Genomic DNA, 23715 nt, shown 5'->3' on the forward strand with positions numbered 1-23715 from the left:
CCTTCTTTCTTTCCCTCTCATTCACCTGGTCTCATTCACCTCCATCCTTTCTCAATATACAATTTGAAGACAAAACGTAACCCATTTTTATAGTTATATATTAAGTGTCAGCGTGCTGTTTTGCACAGGTGGGTTTTATTCTACCAGTTCTGTGTCAGTTTCATCTAAGAGTTTAAAGGTTCTTCAGTGGTTTTCCAAAGCCTATAACAGAATCAAAACATAAATTAAAAACAAGATAGGTTGTCATAGGTAGCTCTAAAGAGAGTGAAATGGTTACGAAATTTCAGAATAAAATGAGGAAGAACTTTTCTTCATGGCTGTTATAATGGGAAAATGCAATTTATGCCTGTGTGTATGAATGCTAGGAAAATTTTGAAAGATGTTTGTGTCTAGAGATAATTTTAGCACAATTTACATCTATAAAAAACATGTGTCTTCTACCACCTTTGATATTGTGTTTACACTGAAACCAGCTAACAGGTTTAACATTATTACAAAACATTCCTGTATCCAGTATATGAAATGCTCTGTACGGGCTATAAAAAAGTGACTCCTTACCAAATACTATTGCATATGCCACAGTTGACTCTGACATGGACAAGCTTATAGATCAAGGTGCTCAGGAAACTGAAAAATACAGATGCAAAATTGTAAAAATTTCTGTTATTATTTAGTTTTTTGTAAGTGCATTGCAGAAAGGAGTATCATACAGCTGCATTTGTCTATTGGTGCTTTAGGAAAGAAACTAAGAAGCCACAATTTAATCCACTTCCCCTTTACTCTTGGGACTCATTTGCTGCTGCGTATCACATACATCAACCCTATCCCAGATGTGTAGAGCAAGGAGCCAAAAAAGTTACTTGCAACCTACACATTCTTTCTTCAGAGAAGGCAAATACACACTTGTGGAAGGTAAGACCCAAATCATTTAAGTGCACGTATAGATTTAGAAGGACAGGTTCTTGCTTCCTTCTGTGCCACTGTGCAGCTAAATCCATCCTGCAGTTTTAACCCTTCTGTATATGCATGCACATGTCTGTGTGTATATGTAAAATCTTTAACTGTCTAATTAAATTACAGGTGCCTTTCGGAGATATATATCTGAGCAAGAATGTTAGTATGACTAAGGATAGGTAGTTTTAGTATTAAATTCAGTTGATTTGCTTGACCTTCTGACTGTTCTGCTCCACACTTTAGTCTATCATTACTTTAGCCAAAATTCCCATGTTACAACAGAATATATTCTCTCTGCTGATTCCTAAAACATTCAGAGTTAACTACATTTAACTTCCATTTAGGCTGATAGGGATGACGGTTCCTCCACCAGCAACTGTAATGAAAGTTACAGTTTCCAACTAAAGTTGTATCAACTAACCCGTGTTTAGATGAACTGAATTGCAGCATTGATTTCTGCTACTGCTACACTTCACACAACCTTACTCCTTGGAAGTGATCCAATGGAAAGTTCAATATCTGGTAGATTCGTGGAGGGCTTTCATCTAGTCCATTAGGTTTTCATCTAAGAAATGGAGTGCATGGGAAATGCCCAGGCTCTTTCACACACAGAGTCTTGCATGAGAACTCCAATCCAAAGCTGCATAGCTAATAGCATTATTCTCAGTAATCTGCTTTTGCCAAACATTGTATTTGTGCCACAAAACAACTGGAGAACTGCACATGAGGGAAAAGGCAGCTGCTGAAATTTCAGACTCTTTAAATTATTGTATTCACTGATGTCCTGACAAAAATCAGAACTCTGGTAACTTCCTAGCGAATGAAGTGGCAAGCACAAGTAATTTTTAAATGATGTTAATTTATTGTAATATAAAGAAGAAAACTTTTAAGTAGTCATAAGTTACATAACTGACATTTTAAATAAACAGCTTGTTGCTAACAGCCTGGCAAACCTCTCAGAACTAACTGACAATGACAGTGCTAATGTGAGAGTGAGAGAATCGTCTGTCATGTGTTCTTGTACCAAACACTGAGAATGGGATTCATCTCACCTAACTCCAGGCCTCTGTCAGCTAGGGGTGGATTTCAGCTCCAGATTCAGACATAGGACTATAGGTGTAAGCTCAGTGTTTATGCTCCTGTTAGTCTTTGGTATTCTAGTCAACTGAGTCAATGAAGTACAGAGAGACACTGAGAAGGTCAGAATGGTCAAAAGTGGGTAACTATCTTTGTATGAGCTGAAAACTTCTCTCTCCTGCTACCTGTATTAACTACATTCGACTGAGTTGTATAGCCTTTGCTGTTTAGCATGGTTTGAGTGAGATTCCCCAAGTGTCCAAGATATCAGGTGAAGGCTGTCAGATATGGGATGGAACCTAGAGGAGACCCAAATCCTTTTGGTACAGCAGTGAGAGACCATGTTAGGTACCCTGGGGCATCTCAGACATGGATTTGTAATGCTGTTAGAGTTGCCTGAGAAATTTCTACCTATGCTTTTGTGAGGGTTTTACCCAGCTATGCAGCTGAACTCCACCACAACCACTCTCTCACTCGCCCTGCTCAAAGGACAAAGGGGAGAAAATATGATGGAAAAGGGCTCAAGGGTTGAGATAGGGACAGGGAGATCACTCAACAATTAACATAATGAGCAAAATGGACTCAGCGCAGGGAGGTTAATATTATTAATTGCCTATTAATAACAGATTAGAGCAGTGAGAAACTAAAAACAAACTAAAAACACCTTTCCTTTCTCTCTGTCCACACTTCTTTACATCCTCTCCCCGAGTGGCACAGGGTAACACAGAATGGGGGCTGTGGTCAGTCCGTAACACTTCGTCTCCACTGCTCCTTCTCAGTCACTCTCTGCTCCTGCTCCATGTGGGGTACCTCCCACAGGATGCCGTCCTTCCTGAACTGATCCTGTGTGGGCTTCTTCAAGAACTGCTCCCACATGGCTCCGTACCACAGGGTCCGTCCGTCAGGAGCAAACTACTCCAACATAGGTCCCGCACGGGTGGCAGCTCCCCACTGACCTCCTGCTCCTGCGTGGGCTCCTCTCCACGGGCTGCAGCTCCGGCCCGGGGCCTGCTCCTGCAGGGGCTCTCCATGAGCCGCAGCCTCCTCCAAGCCACATCCACCTGCTCCACTGGGGGCTCCTCCACGGGCTGCAGCGTGGAGATCTGCTCCGTGTGGGACCCATGGGCTGCAGGGGGACAGCCTGCTCCACCAGGGGCCTCTCCACAGGCCGCAGGGGAACTTCTGCTGCATGCCTGGAGCACCTCCTGCCCTCCTTCTGCACTGACCTGGGTGTCTGCAGGGCTGGTTCTCTCACATTTTCTCACTCCTCTCTCCCAGCTGATGTTGCACAGCTTTTTTTTTCTTTTCCTATATATGCTTTCACAAAGGTGTGACCACCTTTGCCCATTGGCTCAGCTCTGACCAGTGGCAGGTCACTTTTGAAGCTGACTGGAGCTGTCCCTTATCTGACATGTGGCAGCTTCTGGGCTCTTCTCCCAGAGGCCACCCCTGCAGCCCCCTTGCTACAAAAGCCTTCCCACATAACACCGGTACAGCTCTTGTTCCTTCTTCAGAAGTGCCTGAAAGCTCTTTAGGCCACCAGTCATATTCATGAGCTTTGCAGACATCTGGAGTACTCTAGGCAAGGAATTACATTAAACACGTATGTTAGGCAGCTGAAGCCTTCCTTCAGTTTCTAATCTCAGCTAGTTGTTAAATTTCCTCTCCAGACAACAGAAAGGCATAGGTACTTCTATGGGTTTGTTCACTTTTCTCAAATGGTGAAACTGTTTTCTAACACTGACTTTTTTCACTACTGAGTACAGTGGGTAATAACACAACTTGCTGAGAGCAAAAGAAACGATTTTCAGGTGATAAAGGGGCTAAGGGTGTCCAAGAGTGTTAGCATTATTGCACAGTGAATCGTCACTGGTATTGACTTGGCCTTTGTGAACAGGCAACTTAAGTGCCCCATTATGAACTTACTGACCAGGAACAGAAGATTACAGACTTGTTAGGGAACATAAATAGTAATAAACATTGGACTGTTATTAACATACAGACTGTCAGAAAAGGTACTGAATACATGGTGTACACAACGTGATTTGTGAGTTACATAGACTCATCCAGAGTGTTTTTTCTGTGTGCAGATTGTCTATTAAAGAAAAGATTAAGAAATTACAGAATGCACCTGAAGAAGTACCATGATATTTTGCTTTGTCTCATTTGGCTTGTGTTATCTGTCTTCCACGTTTGTGTGAATGAGGAAAAGCCCTTATCTTATGCACTCTTAACTCCACTGCAAGGGACTATTGTTCTTTTGAGCCTTGGCCTTACATAATGCACTGTAAATTCTCAGTCTGCTGCCTAGACCTGTGCTTGTTCTGCTTGCATTTCATCATGACAGGAGGTATATAAACTCTGAGCCAAATGCACCGTACACTTAACAGGGCTTTATCACAACAAATGGAGCACAGACCCTCCAGACCAGAACTTGTTTGTATCATCCTGATTTGAAGCTTATACGGGGCAAGTTCAGGTATTTCCTAAAAAATGACTTAGTAAATAAACTTTCTCATTAATTTTAGCCAAGTTCGTGTCTAAACTTCACTTACAGTATAACTTTAAACACCTCATGATGGCTTCATAATAAGGGTACAGAAAAACTCTGACAATTTCACTGCTGGTGTTTTGTTACAGGAACCCTGGGCACCTTTGACCAGCATTTCATTGCATGTAATAGCCAAACACGGAGACTCTCTGAAAAATAACTTGAGCTCCAAAATAATGTAATATTTTATTACATTATGAAATATGTAATGTGTGTATATGTAGATAATGTAAAGTAGTATAATAATGTAATATTGCATTACATTATGCAGTATGCATATGTAAGGTTGCAAGGCTATTGCATTCTGTTCTGGTAATAATCTAATATTTTGAATATAACCTCTACAGCATTTAGGAAGGATGATCAGACACAATGGGCCAAAACTTCTTTACCAAGACAGGATTATACTTTGCCTTCTACTTACATGTTAATACTTATCTTATTCTGTAAGGGAACATTTATCCAGATCATAAAAAAAAAAAAAACACCTAATAGTTTCTTGTAGCTGATAGGATTTATGTTATTTATTTATTTACTTTTTAACCTGTAGAGCTAAAACTCTGTATATCACTGCAAATTCTTGAAGTTAGCATATGTCCTGTAGCTCTCTGGCTTCATATTAACAGGGAAATCTGTTTTGGGATTGCAGTGTACCCATAGTCTCATTTCCAACAGATAAAGAACAGTATATCCAAAAGGCCAGAAAAAAAAATCTATTATGTAACTTCAATACAGAAAAAAAGATAATATGTTGAAAGTGGAGTCTTTTTCAGCCAACATTTTAGTTAAAGTTGCATTGTAATTCAGCACATCTATGATCAATGTTTTATTCAAATTTAGTAATATAAAACCTAATCACATGAAAGAATTTTGACAAATATGATCAATAGTATCTTTACGTATATTTTATCAAGGTACATATTGTGCAAAAGTAATGCAAAATAGCTACAATAATCTACAATAATCAAAAAAGGGATTTGAGAATGAGTTAAAAATATACAGTTACATTATTATATATTTTTGGCCATTTGATTTTGTCAACTTTTTAAAATGAATGTAACATTTATAATTGTAAATGAGAAAATTAGCATTGGAGCACCTTAAAAAAAAAAAAGAGGAACCATTATGGTTAGCATGCATGACTCACTGAAGTGTGGTGAGTAGGAGGTTCTGTGTAGTAACCTGAATTATACTGAAGATAAAGTACATTTTGTATTCTTTTTTGTCTCTCTCCTCAGAGACTCGTGAACCAAACCTCCATGCAACACAAATGAATAGAATTTGGGCTATTTTTCTGAACCAACTTTATATAATTATTAAAGATGTACAAGCTGTTTTACATACAGTGGGATGGAAACTGGCTGGAGGAACATAAGCAAAGGAACAAAACTGAGACAAGACTGTCTACTTTTATGAAAATTATTTCATTTTGTAATCAGTATAGCTTTTATAGTAGGAACTTCTTCCACATGTCAGCCAATATGGCCTAAATAAATCCTTTCTGTAGTTTTTGGGCTCAGGTCCATACAAGTCAGTAAAATCACGTTATTGCATGCAGATGCTGAAAACACTGCTGATGTCAGTGCTCTACAGTCTCATTCTTCATTCTGCTTATCCTGACTGAGAGTGTAAGCATAAAATACTTCAAGAGAATAAAACCCCAGAAATACAAATTCCTGCTGTAATGAGTAATTGGACCCGTCTGAACAGTGGACAAAAAAAAAAAAAAAAAAAAAAAAAAGACAATGTTATAGCATTGCTCTATAGGAAAAATGAATAAAAGGATAACAGTCATTTCTATGGAATGCACAGAGGAGAAATGAACAAAGCATGAAGTTAATTAAGCCCCACAAAACGTATCCCCAAACCAGAAAAACCATACATTAATTCCCGTTGCCCAATCACTCTCTCAACTTCATAAAATTACTTCAAATATTCTCCTCCATCATGCCACTTTTTCTTCAAAGCCATTTTCCCTCCTCAGGAGGAAGAAATTGAAATGTGAATTCAGGAAGCATGAACAATTTCAAATACGTTTGATTATACTATACAGTCTACAAGCATATTTTCATTGTTATTCTTTGTGACGTTTTCATCAGTAAGAACAAAAAAGGCAAGTTCATTCTGTTAATACTGTTAATACTGTTGAATATTATCGTATTTTAAAGTTTTGGGCCAGCTAAGCAAGAAGAGGAACCATCACACCTTACAAACATTGGCTTATCTCAGGTGACCTGTGATAGTACCCAAGGGAACAACATGAAGTTACATCAGGAGAGGTTCAGATTGGATGTTAGGAAAAGGTTCTTCACTGAGAGGCTGGTTGGGCACTGGGACAGGCTCCCCAGGGAAGTGGGGAGCACCAAGCCTATTGCAATTCAGCATTTGTACAACACTCTCAGACTCATAGTCTAATTTTTGGGTGGGCCTGTGTGGAGGCAGGAGTTGGACTCAATGCTCTTTGTGGGTCCTTTCCAACTCAGGATACTATAGGATTCTGTGAAGTATTGACCACTTACAAATTGACTGTTATTCACATGAACTAAATAGAATAGCTACAGTAAAAATACTGTTTTCTATGGATCTGTTAGAAAACAGAGGAAAACCTGTTTCCTACAAACAACGCAACCAGCCCAATTCAGTATTTCTTGTTACTCTCTAAACCAGTGTTTTGCTCATGACTTCTCCGCTATCTCTGTAAAACAACTCAGTGAAGGTAGGGAGGTCTCAGTCACCCAGTGATTTTCCTATGTGACTGAAGGAAAGATCAAATCAGCATGAAAGTTTGGGAGGACTGAGAAGGAAAAGGGTATACAGAGCAACAAAATATGTTGGGACTATTACAAATAGTTGTTTCAATCTGATTTACATAAACACTGTTCTGGTTCTCTAACTGACTTGCAGATGTAGTTGCAGCAGCTATTGTTATCCTGAGTAGTATCCCCGTTCCCAAAGACTACCTGTGAAAGCTGAACCTTGACATTAAAAAAAAAAAAAAGTCTGAAATATCATATACATTTGTGTATATGTGTGTGAAAGAAGAAGAAATCTAAATTTAAGACAAAGCTTGAAACACGCATTTTAAGCAGCCTTTGATTGGAGTAGCCAGTAGTCTCATCTTAAGGCTGCAGCTAGGCAAAGATAGAAATGGAAGGATAACAGAAGGAGGGTTTTAAAAAGAAAATTGTTTGAAGGGTAAAATAATGTCCTAGAGGAAAGAGGTGACAGGACATAGAGTGACAAAGTTATAAGGATAGTCTCAAATGGCAAGCAAGAGCATCATTCTTTCAATCTCCATCGACTTCCCTGATTTTGATTGTGGCCTCAGGGCATGACTGTAACATACTCAATAAATAATAAACAATGCAATAGGTCTTCAAGGCATTCTCTATTTCAGTAGAGCTCTTGACCTATGAACATCCTGGAAATAGTTTTTTTGGCGCTGTCATAAATAAATCGGGCCATTTGCTGCTTGCAGGGGGCATTCTGGCAAGTTTTTTCAGGATATAAAATAAGCCATGGCTGCTGACAGTGGTTCAGCATGTCCTTTTGCATGCTATGAAAAGACGCCAAAGAACCTGAATGAATGAAAAAATAAAAATAAATGCCCAAAACACACAAATAGGAAAATATCACATCTTTATATTCCTCATCCTTTTCACATTTAGAGCAAAGCTTCAAGACTTTGTTACATTAATAATATGAGTCAAGAGCTTAAGAGGTCTGGAAAAATGGTGACCTCCCCTCCACCCCACAAAAATGAACTAAAAACTTCCTAATGTTTCTAAAACTCAAGTATGCTAGTGAAATTGAAATTTCACAATGTTTGATTTTAGAAATGTTGTAGGACATAAGATCACAAGGGTGCTCAACTATTTTGCATTACATTTAAAATAGTAATAATAATAAAAAATATCTAATGTTAGATTTCTAACAACTGGTGACTAATAGCAACATAATTGTTAGCCAACATACTGATTCCTTCAGTTCCTGAAAAAATACTAATTCATTTCTGTGTAGTGGACCAGATTAAACGGGGAAAATTGCAATTGTGTTCAGCAGCTGTATGCCTTTCCTTCTAGCAGTTCTGTAGAACGAGACAGCAATAAAAACAAACCTTTTGGACTGAAGACTGTCTACAAACCAGTTTGCTGTATGTGGAAATAGCCATCTACTGTAGAAAACATGAGCATTGCCACAACTACATTTATAATTGAACTCAAGGAAAGTAGCTTAAGTGTAGCAAGTACCCTGTGAGAATTCTTCTGACTTAGAGGATGAGATATCTTTGTCCTGAGTCCCTTTTGACTTTTATCATCACCACAGAAATTTACTTCCTGCTTTGATTAAAAAAAAAAAAAAAAAAAAAGATAGAGAGAGAACCAAAATAATTTACAAATTGACCACACAGAGCCATCTTCACTACTTGACAAGTTGTATTGAAGCTGGAGATCCCATAAACCCCAGAAATCTCAGCTATCTGATACCCATCTGAGCAATTATCAAAAACCACCAAGTCTGAGACCTCCTATAAATGCTGTGGTAGGCTTTTCAGCCAACCAGGTGAAAAATTCAGAACCTTGTACAGAAGAAAGTAATCCTACTTAGATATTTTCTAATGGAAATTTTAACAAAATGAAAATTCACTAGCATGTACATATTCTGTGGGAATATACAAATCTGCATGCATTTCTCTTGGATGTTTTAAATACGTTTTAAAATATATATATATTTATGTTCACCTATTTCTGCAAACAGTGTTTTTTTCCCTAGTAAAATTTAAACAATTTCCAAACACTGGAGGTATTCAGCTAGATAATAATATTGGTTTTCCTTGACTAGGAATGCAGCTTGCCACTCACCTCCAGTACTGAAAGTTTATGTTTCCTTGCTTGGCTTAGATGTACTACTTTCCTATTTGCAGATTCTCTTTATTTGTGTAGGTGGCCTAGCCTCTTCATCCAAACTATCTTCCCCCAAGAGTCAAAAATCATCTGTCACATTTCACAATAAAACAAAGCACCAAAATCACATGACTTGGCCATTCTTTTGGAATTCTAGTACTAGGAACATGTGTCTCATAGAACTGACAAAGCTCTTCAGAAATATCCCTTTGAAACTTCTCTTAAAATTCTTAGATTCAGTGAAGTTAGAACATTTGCAGAGCAACACAGCTTCAACAAGTATCTACCAAGTCTACTGCTCAGCCCTGCAGCAGTTTACTTCAAGGTCAGGGATCCCAGAGTTGTCAGTGTGTATGCCAGCTGGAATGGAAGAGAGATAAATAAAACATGTTGAGCAGGAGGATGGGAGAAAGTCAATGTTCCCTTCCTATGCATCCCTGCAGTGGTGAGCACACTGCTTCAGCAACCTTTCTCATGCCATACTTTCTAGGACTAAATAAATGTTGGTAATTTAAGTAGGCAGACTGCAAATATGAAATTGTATTCATCATGCAATCAGGAAAGTTCGTATACCACGCAAACTGAGGTGTGAATACTACACCTGTACCCAGGCTGACAGTTCTCAAACTGTAATCTACCTACCACTGGTAGCAGCAAATTTAGACAATATTCAATGCCTAGGTAAGGATCCAGAATCCCTGGCAAGCATGTTCCTCCAATCAAAATATTTACTATTATTGGAACTTACTAAACTTTAACTATTTTTCCTGCAGTGTCCTAAGATGTGTCTTTTCAAAGCTGATTCATTTCAGTGTTTCTGCAAAATTGGTTCAGTCATTTCTGAGAATGATAGCAGAGGAGACTGTTCTGAATGTTCTGAAAACCTCTTGCATCTCTTTCAGTTAGAAGTCTACATACCTTAAATGCATGTTTTCTTGATATAAGTGATACACAAAATAGAATAAGAGAAGATAGAAATGAGGGGAAAAGAATGAGAGGAAAAATGCAAAGAAAATTAGTTAAATAATTTTTCTCTTCCCATCATAGCTGATTCTTTCTTTATGTGGTATTCAAGATATTAAATTCCTAGAACCTCTGGCATAAATTTATCCGTTATTACCTTAAATATTTTACCAGAAAATAACCCCCCCAAAAAACTCTGCCTGATATTCAAGATGTCTTATCACATTGTCTTCAGTTAGCAAAAGTAAATTTGTCTGACATCATCACATTAGTAATAAAACCATGTTTTCATATGCCACTGGCACACTAGCCCATTACTTAATTGATTAATAAACAAATATATTCAATAATCATGGTGGACTGTGCCAAACTGCCAGTCTTTGTTCTAGAAACATGCTGGCAATTAATAATGATGATTTAATACAAGTATTTATTACAAGTACTTTTCAGTTACCATGAATTTGTATAGGGTGAGAAAGCACATTCAGATTTTCAAGGCTTTCAGCATCTAAGAGATAAGAAAAGAAGCAAAGAGACTGGCATAATAGGGGTGTTTTCCTTTTATCAAATGGAAAGGGTGAAGAAGAAAACAAGCAAACACAAGGAGATCCATCCAGCTTCAGGAGATATCAAGCCATAGGAATTCTACAATAACAGTACTAAGAGACTGCATTAGCACAGCCAGAAAATACAAGCAGATAATCAAATGACAGTGAAAATGGCAGGGTGAATAAATCTGGTCCAACAGGGAGTCTTTATTCGGAGGGGCTGATGCTGCTGTGCTGTGACGCAGTTCAGCAGGCTGCAGCGAGGCCGGCATGTGGCTTGGTGAGAACAATAGCGATTGACTACAGATGGGCACTTCCTCTCCAAGAACACTCCTTGCAGCTTGCTGGCAGGGAGGGATACGCAGACATACGCTCAAATCTCCATGGCAACCCCTTACTTCAGTGTGACATCAAGTCCAGATCAAAACTCCATAGGCGTCAGATAGTACATGCTGTTTCTTTCCCTGAATTAATAATATTGATTTAAAAGGCAGGTTCCATTAACTGTTTCTCCTCTATACTGGGGATAATTACTGTCTGTGGTGCCTGTATTATTCTGGTGATTTGAAAACAGGAAGTGCAGCTTTGAGTTAAATAATTCATGCTGTGCTGCTGCTCACTCGGTTCTTAGAAGCAGAGTTATTGCTAGCTGGGCACGATAATTTCAGCACAGGGGTGACAGGATTATGAAATGTCTAATTGCCCTCTCATGTGATGAGATTACTTTTCTGAAAATGCTTTAATTCTTCCAAGCAGAATCAAACAATCCTGATGAGTGACCAAACAATAACAGCTTTCATGAATACTGCTGAGGTTTTCCCTCTGGGAAAAAAAAAAAAAAAAAAAAAAATATTGCAGTCGAAGCTTCATTCTCCTTTACACCCGGGGAGAAAAAAAAAAAAAAAAAAGAGAGAGAGAAAAAAAAAAGGCAGTGTGAAGATGCCTTTTCAAAAGTAAATATCCAATCTCATCTTGAGAGTCTGGTGGCAAGGGAGTTCCTTATACTACTCTTTGGAGCAACCCCTCAGTCAATTATAAGAAGTTAGCAGGCTCTGTGGGGTTTCTCAGTTAATCTTCCAAAGCTGCAAGGTTGCTACTTGTGATACTCTGTCTCAGGGTGGTTGTGATACAGTGTCTCAGGGTGGTCTTGCTTGTAAAGCTGGAGGAAAACGGAACAGAAATCCTCAGGTTTCTGTGATATATGCAGACCGCCTCAAGGAGGAAAACCTGAACAAACTAGGACATTGCCACTTCTTAGTGAGCGGTGGGAAGCAGTGATTTTTTACCATCTAGGCAGAAATATTTTTGGCATCTGAGCAAGCCTGCTCATTCACAAAAGGAAATCTATTGCTTTGGGAATATAATAGAAGACTCAGTATGTGATAGCATTCAAGAATGTCAAAGTGGCACAGACTTGTCTGGGCAGTAGGTCGCCTACTGCCTGAGCAAATACTCCTACTCACTGTGAGAAGTGTTGTTTAGCTGGCTGATTTTGAAATCCTGAAGCAGAGAAGGTTTCTTGAAGGAGCTGGAGGCTCATCTAATTCTGAACTTGCACTGAGGAGGAACATATATACTTAATGAACTTCTACACCAGACTAGAAGGTGCCTACAGAACTCAGGTGCTCACACAATTAAGCAGTTAAAGAAGGCAAGAACAGATGTACTGCTCCAAACCAAGAGTTCTCCTAACCCAATACCCTGTTCTCAGTAACACCTTTATGGGCATTATGCTTATGCCAGCAAAAAAGAAGAAGAGGGCAAGGGTGGGCAGCCAAGAGTAAGAATGGGGAAATAACAGCATTTTCCCCAGTTGTTTTTTGTTTGTTTTGTTTTCAGATCTGTCTACTATCTGTTTATGGGGATCTATCAAGCTCGATGCACTTAGTCTATTTAATAATCTCTGAAGGATATTTCTTTGTTTTGTACAATTTACCTTGCTGTTTTCATCCACAACATCCTTTGGCAAGAAGTTTGATAAATTCAATGATTATTGTAAGTAAAGATGTTTTGTTGTGTTTTGTTGTGTTTTGTTTTGTTTTGATTTGTTTTTGTTTTGTTTTGAAAGTGGAACATTCTAAATTTGTTTAAGAGCCTCTGGTTTCTGAACAGAGACAGTGAAGTGACAATCTCTACAAACCCCTTCCATGTCACTCAGGACAGACCTTCCCTTCATGAATGGAGTGAGAGAAGGCATTCTGAATTACTGTCCAAATTTTGGTGGGTTTCTGAGTATTGAGTCCCTATATAAGAGAGGTTTACCTGGACACAGCTATTTCTGTTCAGATAGATACTTTTTATCTTCCAGCATATGCTTACTAAGAGGGTTAGCCAGAAAAGTTCCCGTGTCGTAGATGTTAGCAATCAGCCTTCACCATGGTGTTTGGCATGGTGACCATCACTATGATATTCTTTCAGACATCCTCTAACTATTAAGTAGTAGTAAAAGGAGCTACAAATCTTGATAAAAGCTTGTAAGAACAAAACCTAGCATATGGGACACAGGTCAAAAAGATTCTGCATTGAGATTAAGAACATAAGAAATTACAATTTATACCTTCTACTTGTCTTTCCTAGTGTAACAGTACTGCAAAGCTGAACAACCAAATCTAATAATCTCTCTTCCAAATTACTTCAGACAAACAGATTAGTCTCAGGATGAACCCACAAAGAGTGATACTAATATGACTAGGAGAGTAGGGACTGTTTTTTTTTTTTTAATTTTAATTTTATTTTTTATTTGAAAAGTGAAGATCCAAATTTGGACAAACTTAACTATGGAAAGCCAGGCCTAGTTTAAGAAGCCGGATGTGCTGAGACACTGAGTGTCGTGTCTGTATTAAGGGGATTCCAGATAAATATAATGTGAGACCTCAGTCTGTATGTCGTATGCAGTCTGGACTCACTACACACATGGTGTATAACCTGCAGTGGTGGTTTCCCCCAGCTACATGTAGCATGAGAAACTGTTCTGAGGTGTTTGGCATTGCACCTACTACACGTTGTCAGCCGCTAGTCATGGCCATCTTTGAAACTCAGGATTAGGGTCTGGGCACTGTGAGGGGCTGTTGTTTTCTGCATAACTCAGAGCAATTGGCATTTCTAAAAATGGATTGTTGAAATGTGCTAGTCATAACATTCTGTTCTCTCCTCCCCAACTTCATGAAGCACATGCTTAGTTCAGCCACTCAGTCTAAATGAATTTTACTGTGGAGATCTCATTGTCTTTCTCTCAGCCGTCTGTCAGTGGTACTGATTCAGTTCACATGGCTTTGGAATGAAAAATCAGAATCACCATAACCAAACTCAAGGAAAGCTGTAGGATATTGTTTTCTTCCTTATACAAACAAACATATATATACAATACATATATTACATATGTAATGTATATATAATGTAGTATATAATGTATATATATAATAATATATAATATATAATGTGTAATATGTATATATAATATGTATACATGTCTGTGGAAAAACTGATGAGAATTTTTCCATTTCTATCTTCTAACACCGCTAGGGTTTATATTTTTATCCTGCCCTTCTCTGTCTGCCATCACCATCTTGTATTTGTATATGAGTCCTTATCATGGCCAAACCCCAGGCCTATTGTAATATGCATTATGCATATATGAGACAAAAAGATGGTCTGTCAAGAGATAGCAATATACATATATATATATATAGGTAAGGAAAGGGAAGGAAGGGGAAGGAAGGGGAAGGAAAGGGAAGGGGAAGGGGAAGGGGAAGGGGAAGCCAGAAGAGCTGACCCAGACTGGCTAAAGGGATATTCCTTACTGTATGCTGTCATGCTAACAATAAAACTGGAGTAAAGAAGGCGGAAGGGGGAACATCTGGAAAGATGGCATTTGTTTTCCCAAGAAACTGTTACGTGGGATGAGCCCTGCTTTCCTGGAAGTGGCTGAACACCTGCCTGCTGATGAGAAGTAGTGAATGAATTCCTTGTTTTGCTTTGTTTGTGTGCATGGCCTTTGCTTAGCCTAGTAAATTGTCTTTGTCTCAACCCATGAGTTCTCACACTTTTACCTTTCTGATTCTATCCCCCATCCCTCGTGGGGAGAGTGAGCAAGCAGCTACATGGTGCTAAGCTCCCTGCAGGGGCTAAATCACATCAATGTCTTTTTTATATTGTGGTCCAAAACTCCATGCAGTACTCAAGGTGAGGCCACACCAGCGCAGAGCAGAGAGGGACAATCCCTTCCCTCAACCAGCTAGCAATGCTGTGCCTGATGCATCCCAGGACACAGCTGGCCTTTTGGCTGCCAGGACACACTTCTGGCTCAGATTCATATTCATATTCATGTCCATTTTGCCACCAGAGCCCCCAGATCCTTTTCCACAGTGCTGCTGTCCAGCCTCTTGACCCCCAGTCTGTACATGTATCCAGGATTGCCCTATCCCAGGTGCAGAATCTGACCCTAGTCCCGTTGAATTTCATATGGTTGGTGATTGCCCAGGCCTCTGAGAGAGCTTGCCCATTCCACATGAGCAACCTATCCAAAGGGTAGGATGCAATATGAAAGTGATTGAAACTGCTCTTTTGAAAATATATATATGGAGAGGAATATATCTAGGAGAAAGTGAAGGAGGAGATCCAAAAAGTAGAAGTGAAAGTTCAGTACCTGTTGTGAAATTTTCATCTTTAAAATAATTTTAAGCGGACAATAGCTATCCTAAGCTGCATCCACCCTTGGAAATCAGGAAACCAGCTAACTTGTTTCCCTGCACAATGTAGCATAGCGTAGGAGTTGACTGCACTGTCAGTCATCAGACAGCAGTGTTGTAGCCAAAATAGTTGTAGGTGAGTGAGAAGGAAAGGCTTTGTAGGAAGAAGCAGTATATTTTCTCAGGCCAAATGATATAATGGGATGCAATGGACAAGCCTCTGAATACAAAGTCCATTCAAAGCAGGTGAACAGACTGCATTGTCTTTATTTATGTGAAGTTCTTCTTGTAAGGTTTTTATGGCCTTATAATTTCAGGCAATTAGCTTATGGAATATTTATATAATGATGATTAACAGCATATTATAACAGTATTAGCATAATAGTATTGTCATTGCCTAAAGTTAAGTTATATGCAGTGGAAGACCTAACAAGTGGAGATATACAGGAAAGTGGATGAACCTTCACTAAGCTGTACAAACAAAAAAGACACGGAGGTAAACAAAAGATGTTGGATAGCCTTTCAAGGCCAGATTTCTTCACAAAACTTTCTTTTCAGGTGTTTCAAGATTGATATAAGCATTATGTTTTCATTCCTTTCAATGTAGAATACACCTTAAGTTAGAAGAAAGGCCCCTCCATATACATAGTTTTCAATCTGTATTTTCACATTGGTTTCATAAGTCTTATACAGTTGAGCTGTTGGTACATTTGCTTGACAGACCGCACCTACCACATTTTCATTATAGATTAATTTTGAACACGTTGGAAAGAGGAGTTGAAGTCTCAAAGATAATGAAATTCCTGCAAGTTTCATGAAGAATGTTGGCTGGCTTAAGGAGAGTGCTAGAAAGGGAAAGACAGGCAGAATTCATCTGTTACACATCTTGTTTTGGCAGCAGAATACATATACCTATTGGCCAGTCAGCCAAGCATACTGACTTGCAAACAAAAACGTGCACAGCTTTGGGTAGTCACAGCTAATGACTAATTTCATCTGTTCTGTGGTTCATGGAACAACCTACTCTTAGCCTTATCTGCAGAAGTGTTGCAATACAAAAATTCAGCAAAATTGTCAGTAAAGAAATGTTTAAAACATATGTTATTCTCTACTCTCTGGCTGATTCAGCTTCACATTACAGATAGCCTTCCAAATATGTGAGAAGGCCCTTTTATGTAGAATGACATCCTACAAATACATTACTCACAGGCCACAGGTGTATATTCAAATTACGACTTTTAGTCCTTTATCAAATGAAAACTAGGGCTCAGCATCACTGGAGAATACAAACAACAATCATCCTGTGCTTTTCCTTGGTGTGTTAAGAACACTGTGGAGTCCTGGAAGAGGGGAGTACCAAAGGAAAGATTTGAGGGTGCAGTTACCTGACGTTGGAAGCTGATCTGAAATCGCTGAACCACTCCACCCCTGTCCATGTTCCTGCCCCCTTTTCTGCTTCCCCCCTTTTCCCCCCAATCCCATGTCAGCACTGTACCACCAAGCAATCAGACACATCAGAGACTATTCTCCTAAAAATCAGTTCTCTTTCCTGTGGGGCTGGCTCTGAACTGGATGAGGTCTGTGATCTGGATAAGCACCATAGCATATCTGGGAGTTACCTGGAAGCAAAGGTGAGGGAAGAGTTTTCTCCTTTCAGTGGCAATCCAGACTGGTGAAACCATGGCTCTGAGGTATTTTGGCAAACCACAGTTTGCAGTATTTGTCCTGTCTGCTTTGCTAAAGAAACACATTGGAAAGGACTCTAAAAGAGGTGCTAAGAGAATTTATTATTTATATATGGCCTTGATTTTTGATCAGCCTGAATCTTCATCTTATTACCTCCATTTGCAATAGGAGCTCTGAAGGGGCATTCAGCAAAGCAGAGTATTTTCTTAGTATAGAGTGTTTCTTTCTGAGACAGAAAAATATTAGAGTGAATACAGGCTCACTAATATCTCCATTGCAGTAGACAAGTTCATTGATTTTGGAGTCATTTTTGTAATGGACCACAATTTGGCCCAAATGCTTCCTTGAAATGTGTTAGAGATATGCTGAGTTCATGCACAATGTATAAAAGAAAGAAAAAAAAATACACAAACACACATAAAGTATTAGCTCTCATTTGGCTGTATTGGCTATTCCCCTTTATCTTAATACAAATTGTTGTGTACATAAATTCTAACACTGCAATAATAAATCTTGGCACTATAAATACACTGACTTGCAAACCCTGACTTTTTAAAAGCACAGTTCTATTCTGGGCTGGAACAATATGTTGTCCTTGGAAGCCTATTTGAAAGCTTTTCTTTCAGTACAGGTTTTCTTTGCTGGATGCTTTGTCACCAGAATGCTGTGCTTGTATTGACAGTGGCAGCAAGAGCAGAGAAGGCTTTTTGCACAGAAGGTTTTTTTGTTTGTTTGTTTGTACATATAAACAGCACTGTATGTTCTTTATATGTTTATATACAATTTCCTTTGAAGGACAGGAAGAGGTCTTCAGCTCCTCACACAAACTAAGTGCTAGAAAATTCTTGTACTTATAGTATGTACCTGTCTGCCCACTTATCTCTTACTCACTCTTCCTGTCTTTAATCAGACCCTGTTGTTACTGAGTAACAGTTTTCTCTGCTAGAGCGGAAAAAAAAAAAATATATATATATATATATATAAGGAGCCCTGCAGTAAAATATTAGCACTCCATGGTTCTAAGATAATACAGTTTACCTTTAATTTCATATTCCATCCCATTCCTCAAACAATGTAGAGAATAAGAAAGAAAAAAAATTAAAAAATCCAGGAAATCCCTTCTTATGTATTCCAGTTCTGTGAGCATGGCCAGGATGTGTGTATCACAGAGGTCCCACATGCATGCAGTCAACATGCTTCCAGCTGGAGGCTTCCTGCAAGCCCCACGGAAATGCCACCTGCATGTTAATCAGGCAAGCAGTCTCTGGAGGTTGCCTCTCCAGCTAGGATTTCTTCTTAACGAGAATGGGGAGGGAAGGAAGGGCTCTGAATTATAAAGGCAGAACGGGAAGCCCCTGAAGTGACAAAACACTGAATTATTCATTGTGCAGTTTCTAATTGTTCTGGAAGTTAGCAGTACTATTTGTAGCTAAATCAGCTCGACATTGCTGTTTTCCCTTCCTCTCACTCCTTTCTTAGGACTAGAGAAGGGAGGGAGAAGGAAAGACATCCCTGAAATGCTCATATCAGTCCTGCTGCAGCTCCTGGCATGCACTGAGCCAGAACTGAGAACCAAATGCACACTAAAAACTAAATGTTGCCAATTATTTATAGGCATACATTATAATCTCAATTCTGATATTTAATAGACTTTCTCATTAATGATCTCATCAATTGCTGCTCTAGATCAGACCAATCTAACATTGTGTCCTATTTTTCACAGTGGTTAGTTAGCAGTAAGTGCTTCAGATACAGTAGCAAGAAACCCAGTGCTGGAAAATTACAGACTAAACTGTCCATGAGGAAAATATTTTCCTATCATTCACAAGCTAGTGGCTGGTAAATGGCTGGCTAACCAGAGATGTTCATTCCATTAAAAGAAGAGAATCACAATTGCATGTGGCATTACCCAGATTAACCTGCAGTTCCAGCTTGAATATGACTGTAGGCCTTGTCACAGTAACATCAGACAATAACAGTTCATTCCATAAATTAAGTATGCAGCAAGTGAAGAAAAAATAAATTTCAAGTGTATTCTTATTTATGTCTGTTATGTCCTACATAAGCAGAACAGCTAATGAGGGACATACACTTGGCATCATTTTGCCTGTCATTATTATATATTCCTTTCACATACATCATTTCACATCTTGAAACCATGTTTCCCCATCTAAATTAACTATTCTGAATCCCACATTTCTGTTTTCTGAAATATTTCTGTCATCTATCTCTGAATTCCTTCTGGTTTTACTCCAGCCTTTGAGACAGGAAGATTAGAACTCATTGATTCATGTAATGGCATTATACATGCTAACATGTTGTTTCCTTTTTGACCACGAATACACAGTGAGCAAAGGTCAATTAATCTGACACCACTGCTTATCCTTCCAATCAATATTACCTCATTGTTTCCTTGTTCTCCCACATCTGCCTGACTGTTGTTACACTTGGATTGCAGGGTCTTTCAGGCTGTAGACTTTTCAATCTGTGCAATGCGTATGCACACAAGATGTTCAGTCAGTGTCTGCAGGCTCTGTTGCAATACAAATAGTTAACAGAGAAGTGGAAAATAATAAAGGGTTCTCATTGTTTCCCTAGTTTTATATATGTGTGTAAATAATTTCCCCCAGAGTGCCTTCAGTTAATTTTGAACCCAGTAATATGTATAAATCAAATTATTTACTGGAATATACATTAATTAGCATTTATCCTTATTGAATTTCATTTGACATCAAGCTGTACATCCAACTAGTTAGATACCCTGAATCTATTATATACATAGACACAGATCTTCTGTCTTAGAAAATCTTTTTGCTGCAGGTAGGTGGGAGCTAAAAGGATATACCAGGGGAAGTATTAATGCTTTGCTTTCTTCTTAATAAGGTATTTCTCTAAATGTTTGCTGTAAGAAATGTGTCACTGGACATAGTTGATTTATAATCTGACCCAGCATAACTGTTCTTGTATTCTAAGGTCTTCCAGCATTTTCCTGATTTGATTAATATTAGTAACTCTTTCATATACAGATTTTGCCACCTCATTGCTTCTTCCTGTACATGGATATTTCTAACTCTATGTAATATATATATATATATTATTTTTCTTTGATGAAATTTGAACTCCTTTTCTAGCCCTTACCTGTGCTTTAATCTATGGTGGTACTTTTCTGGCAAACCAATTGCTACTTAGCTTCCCTAACCTCTTTCTATGTGGGATTTGAAAACCAGATAAAATATTACAAAACTTGTTTTGCCTACTTTTTTTTTTATACACAGTGGCAAATCTTTGGGACCAAAAAGACATTGTATTCATGAATGAAGCCAAGCTTGTTTATCTTTGTCACACCTGGAAGTTTAAAAAATTTATATTTTTTTAAATACTATTTCAACGAACATACCTGCTATTCAAAGAATATTTGTCATTATTCTATGTTCAAGATCTCTCTCAAAGCAATATTAGATGGACAGATAGATACACTTCACCCCCTTAAACACTCACACAGATTTTAAGATTCAGAACTACAAAAGACTTTAAAGAGACAGTGCAAACTTTTCTATTACACTCAGCAGCTTCACTCTCAAACTCCAGAACTCAGATGCTCACACTCTCCTTTGCTTGGGAGCTACTCCCTATTGGTTTATTCATTTTTCTGAGTGTCTTTGTTTCTAGTAGTATGTGATCTTTATTAGTTTTCAAAGGGTGATCCTCTGCAATGGTAGAAATCATTTATCTTCTCTGCAATGTTCTTTTTAATTGTCACTCTCTGATATTTATGCCAACCTACCAATTAACTCCCTTGAAACTTCTAGTATAGTTTAGCACAAAGTGTTATTTATTTTTCTCCATTTAGCTATTTGCTATTCAGAATCTACCTTATCACTCTGACTTCTCATTTCCTGTTTTATGTATGCCATTAGTTGAGTTCCATGTCCTGATAGATGTCTGTTTGACTGGAGTAATCTCAAGAGTCTTCCCTGTTACCCCCTCTATCCAAGATGCAGGCACCCAAACTTTTGACTGCTTGCCAATGCTGTGTACTGTTTGCTGTTTATTATTTGTAGTTACTGTATATCCATCCTAACCTCACAGGCTTTCAGGATCCCACGGTCTTCATTTCTTTGTACACAAAAATGGGTTGAGCATGGAAGAGCCACATGTGCAGGATGTGCCTTAGAAATGCATGTTAATATGCAACCATAGGTATCTTCTTCACGTCTCTAATGTATTATTCACGTGGAAGTCTTTAAAGAAGCATCAATTCAAGGGGTATTCTTTTTCAGATTTAAAGAAACAGTTCTTTGTTTTCAATTCCATCTTTACAGAGACTGTTGGTTTCTATCTGGAAGGGCTGTTCTACTTTATTTGTCCAAATGGTGGACAGATTGAACTGAATCAGTAGGTTTCACCAAATTAACTAGAATGTCTCTAAATTAGCATATTGTGACTCTGCAGGTTGTCCATTAACTGATTCATTAATTAGAACAAGGTAGAACACTACCTACTGTTACATAGCAGAGTTTATGAGAGAAGATAATTAAATAGATAAGTATGAAATCACTCAGAGCACCATGAAAATGCTTCCCTAGAGCACTTCCTAGCTTGGGCATCTTAAACTAGAAGAGCAGAGATAATTCTTTCTAATGTAACAATCATATTTTATTTTCAAGAAAATAAGCTTTTATGCAGATCTAAGAAACAGTAATTTGGAGTGCTGCTGACATCAAACTGAAAATAACTGAAAAAAACTGCTGAAACTTTTTTTTTCATGTTTTGTTGTGCTGGCCATAGTTCTACTGGCTACATCTACACCAGTGAATTAAATGGTCCATGGATCTTTCTGTGGTCCTGAGGCCAGCTGGCACCACATAGCTCATATTAGCCCATATAGCTAAGCCCTCTTCCCTCCCAGAACAGGTTAGCCAAGTTGAAATGGCCTATTAGGAATGATCCCCTGTCCCTGGTGACTCCCCAGTTGTGCCCAGGCACAGTTGGCACAGACAAAAACCAAGTTAAGGATCATGCTAACAATTAACAGCATAGTTAATCGCAGTGAGTGCTTGAACCCATGCCTGAACTGTTCAGTTTCCCAGTACAAACATAGCCATTGTGTTTCCAACAGGACTGAACAAATAATGCTTTTAATATATTCACAGTCTCTCCAAATAAAAAACAAATGCTTCATTCTTTCTGGAAAACAGAAGGGAATGACCAGAAAAAAAAAAAAAAAGATGAAATTCAGATAATTTATCAGAAATTTATCTGGTATTATGTCAAGCAGATAGGTTACCAGTTTCTCAGAAGTTATTTATAAACTGTAGGCAAAACCCCACAGGAGTGACATGTATCCACTTAACCTAATAGCATTTATTTTCAGCTACTGTTAACTGCAATGACAAAGAGCCACATTTCAGACAACAATTCAGCTGGAAACACTGTCAAGAAATTGTGTGAATGACAGGCCCACTAGCAGGGAAGTGTATTACCAGTCCTCAGCTCATCTGCAAAAAGCCAGTGGTTGTTGAAGAGACCAGAGTTGGGGTTTGGTCTTATCAAACATACAGCTTATCTGCCCCGAATTTACATAGCTGTGAACTGCCAGTCTTCATAAGGCTTTATTCAGCAAAGTGAGCTGCACTTTAGAAGTTATTTTGTTTTCCATGGGGCTATAAGAAGGGCTCTCAAAGCTGATCAAAGTACCCCTCTTTAAATTGATAACATACTAAAAGCAAGTGTCTATGGGTCAATACCTGCTGGAAAGTGAGAGAATTGAATAAAACCTGCAAATTTCTGTCAATTTCAACGTTTCATGACCTTAAAGGAAAAACTTCATATAAGGAGTAATAACATACTTGATTTCAAATGGAGCTGGATGGGAAACAGGTTTTCCAGCCTGTAAAATACTGAGATGGATCTTTTTCTTACAGACTGGACAAAATGCAAAACCCTTCACAGAAGGAAGCCTTAAACAGAAGGAAGCCAATGCACAAAGGAGCTAATGGCTAGGGCACTTACCCTGTGAGATAAGATTTAAGAACCTTTTATGAGTCTGAGAGAGGATGATCATACTTCAGGCATATGTCTTCTGGCTTAGTTCATACTGTCATACTTCAGGCATATGTCCTAACCACCAGACTATTGGCTTTTTCACATTTGGCCAAAAATGTGTCCCCATTATAGTTTTGTTTGTTTGTTTGTTTGTTTGTTTGTTTGTTTGTTTGTTTTCAGTTGTACTGCTGGAAGCAATAAATATCTATTGTTAATATTTGATTTAACTAAACTGAATTTTTCAACCAGAAAAAAATCTTACCCTGCTCTTGTAGTGATTCTTCATTATTTTAAGTTGT

General features: G+C 38.4%; 1 long non-coding RNA gene across 1 annotated transcript in view; it reads left to right on the top strand.

The window, feature by feature from the left end:
- The first annotated feature begins 609 nt into the window (after positions 1 to 609).
- Positions 610 to 23715, top strand: part of LOC310896170 — a 32039-nt gene continuing 8933 nt past the window's right edge. The window contains exon 1 of the long non-coding RNA XR_014581259.1: positions 610 to 912. This is a non-coding gene — a long non-coding RNA (uncharacterized lncRNA). The remainder of the gene's footprint in view (positions 913 to 23715) is intronic.

This window comes from Anser anser, assembly GCF_964211835.1.
Source record: "Anser anser genome assembly, chromosome: 1".
NCBI lineage: Eukaryota > Metazoa > Chordata > Aves > Anseriformes > Anatidae > Anser > Anser anser.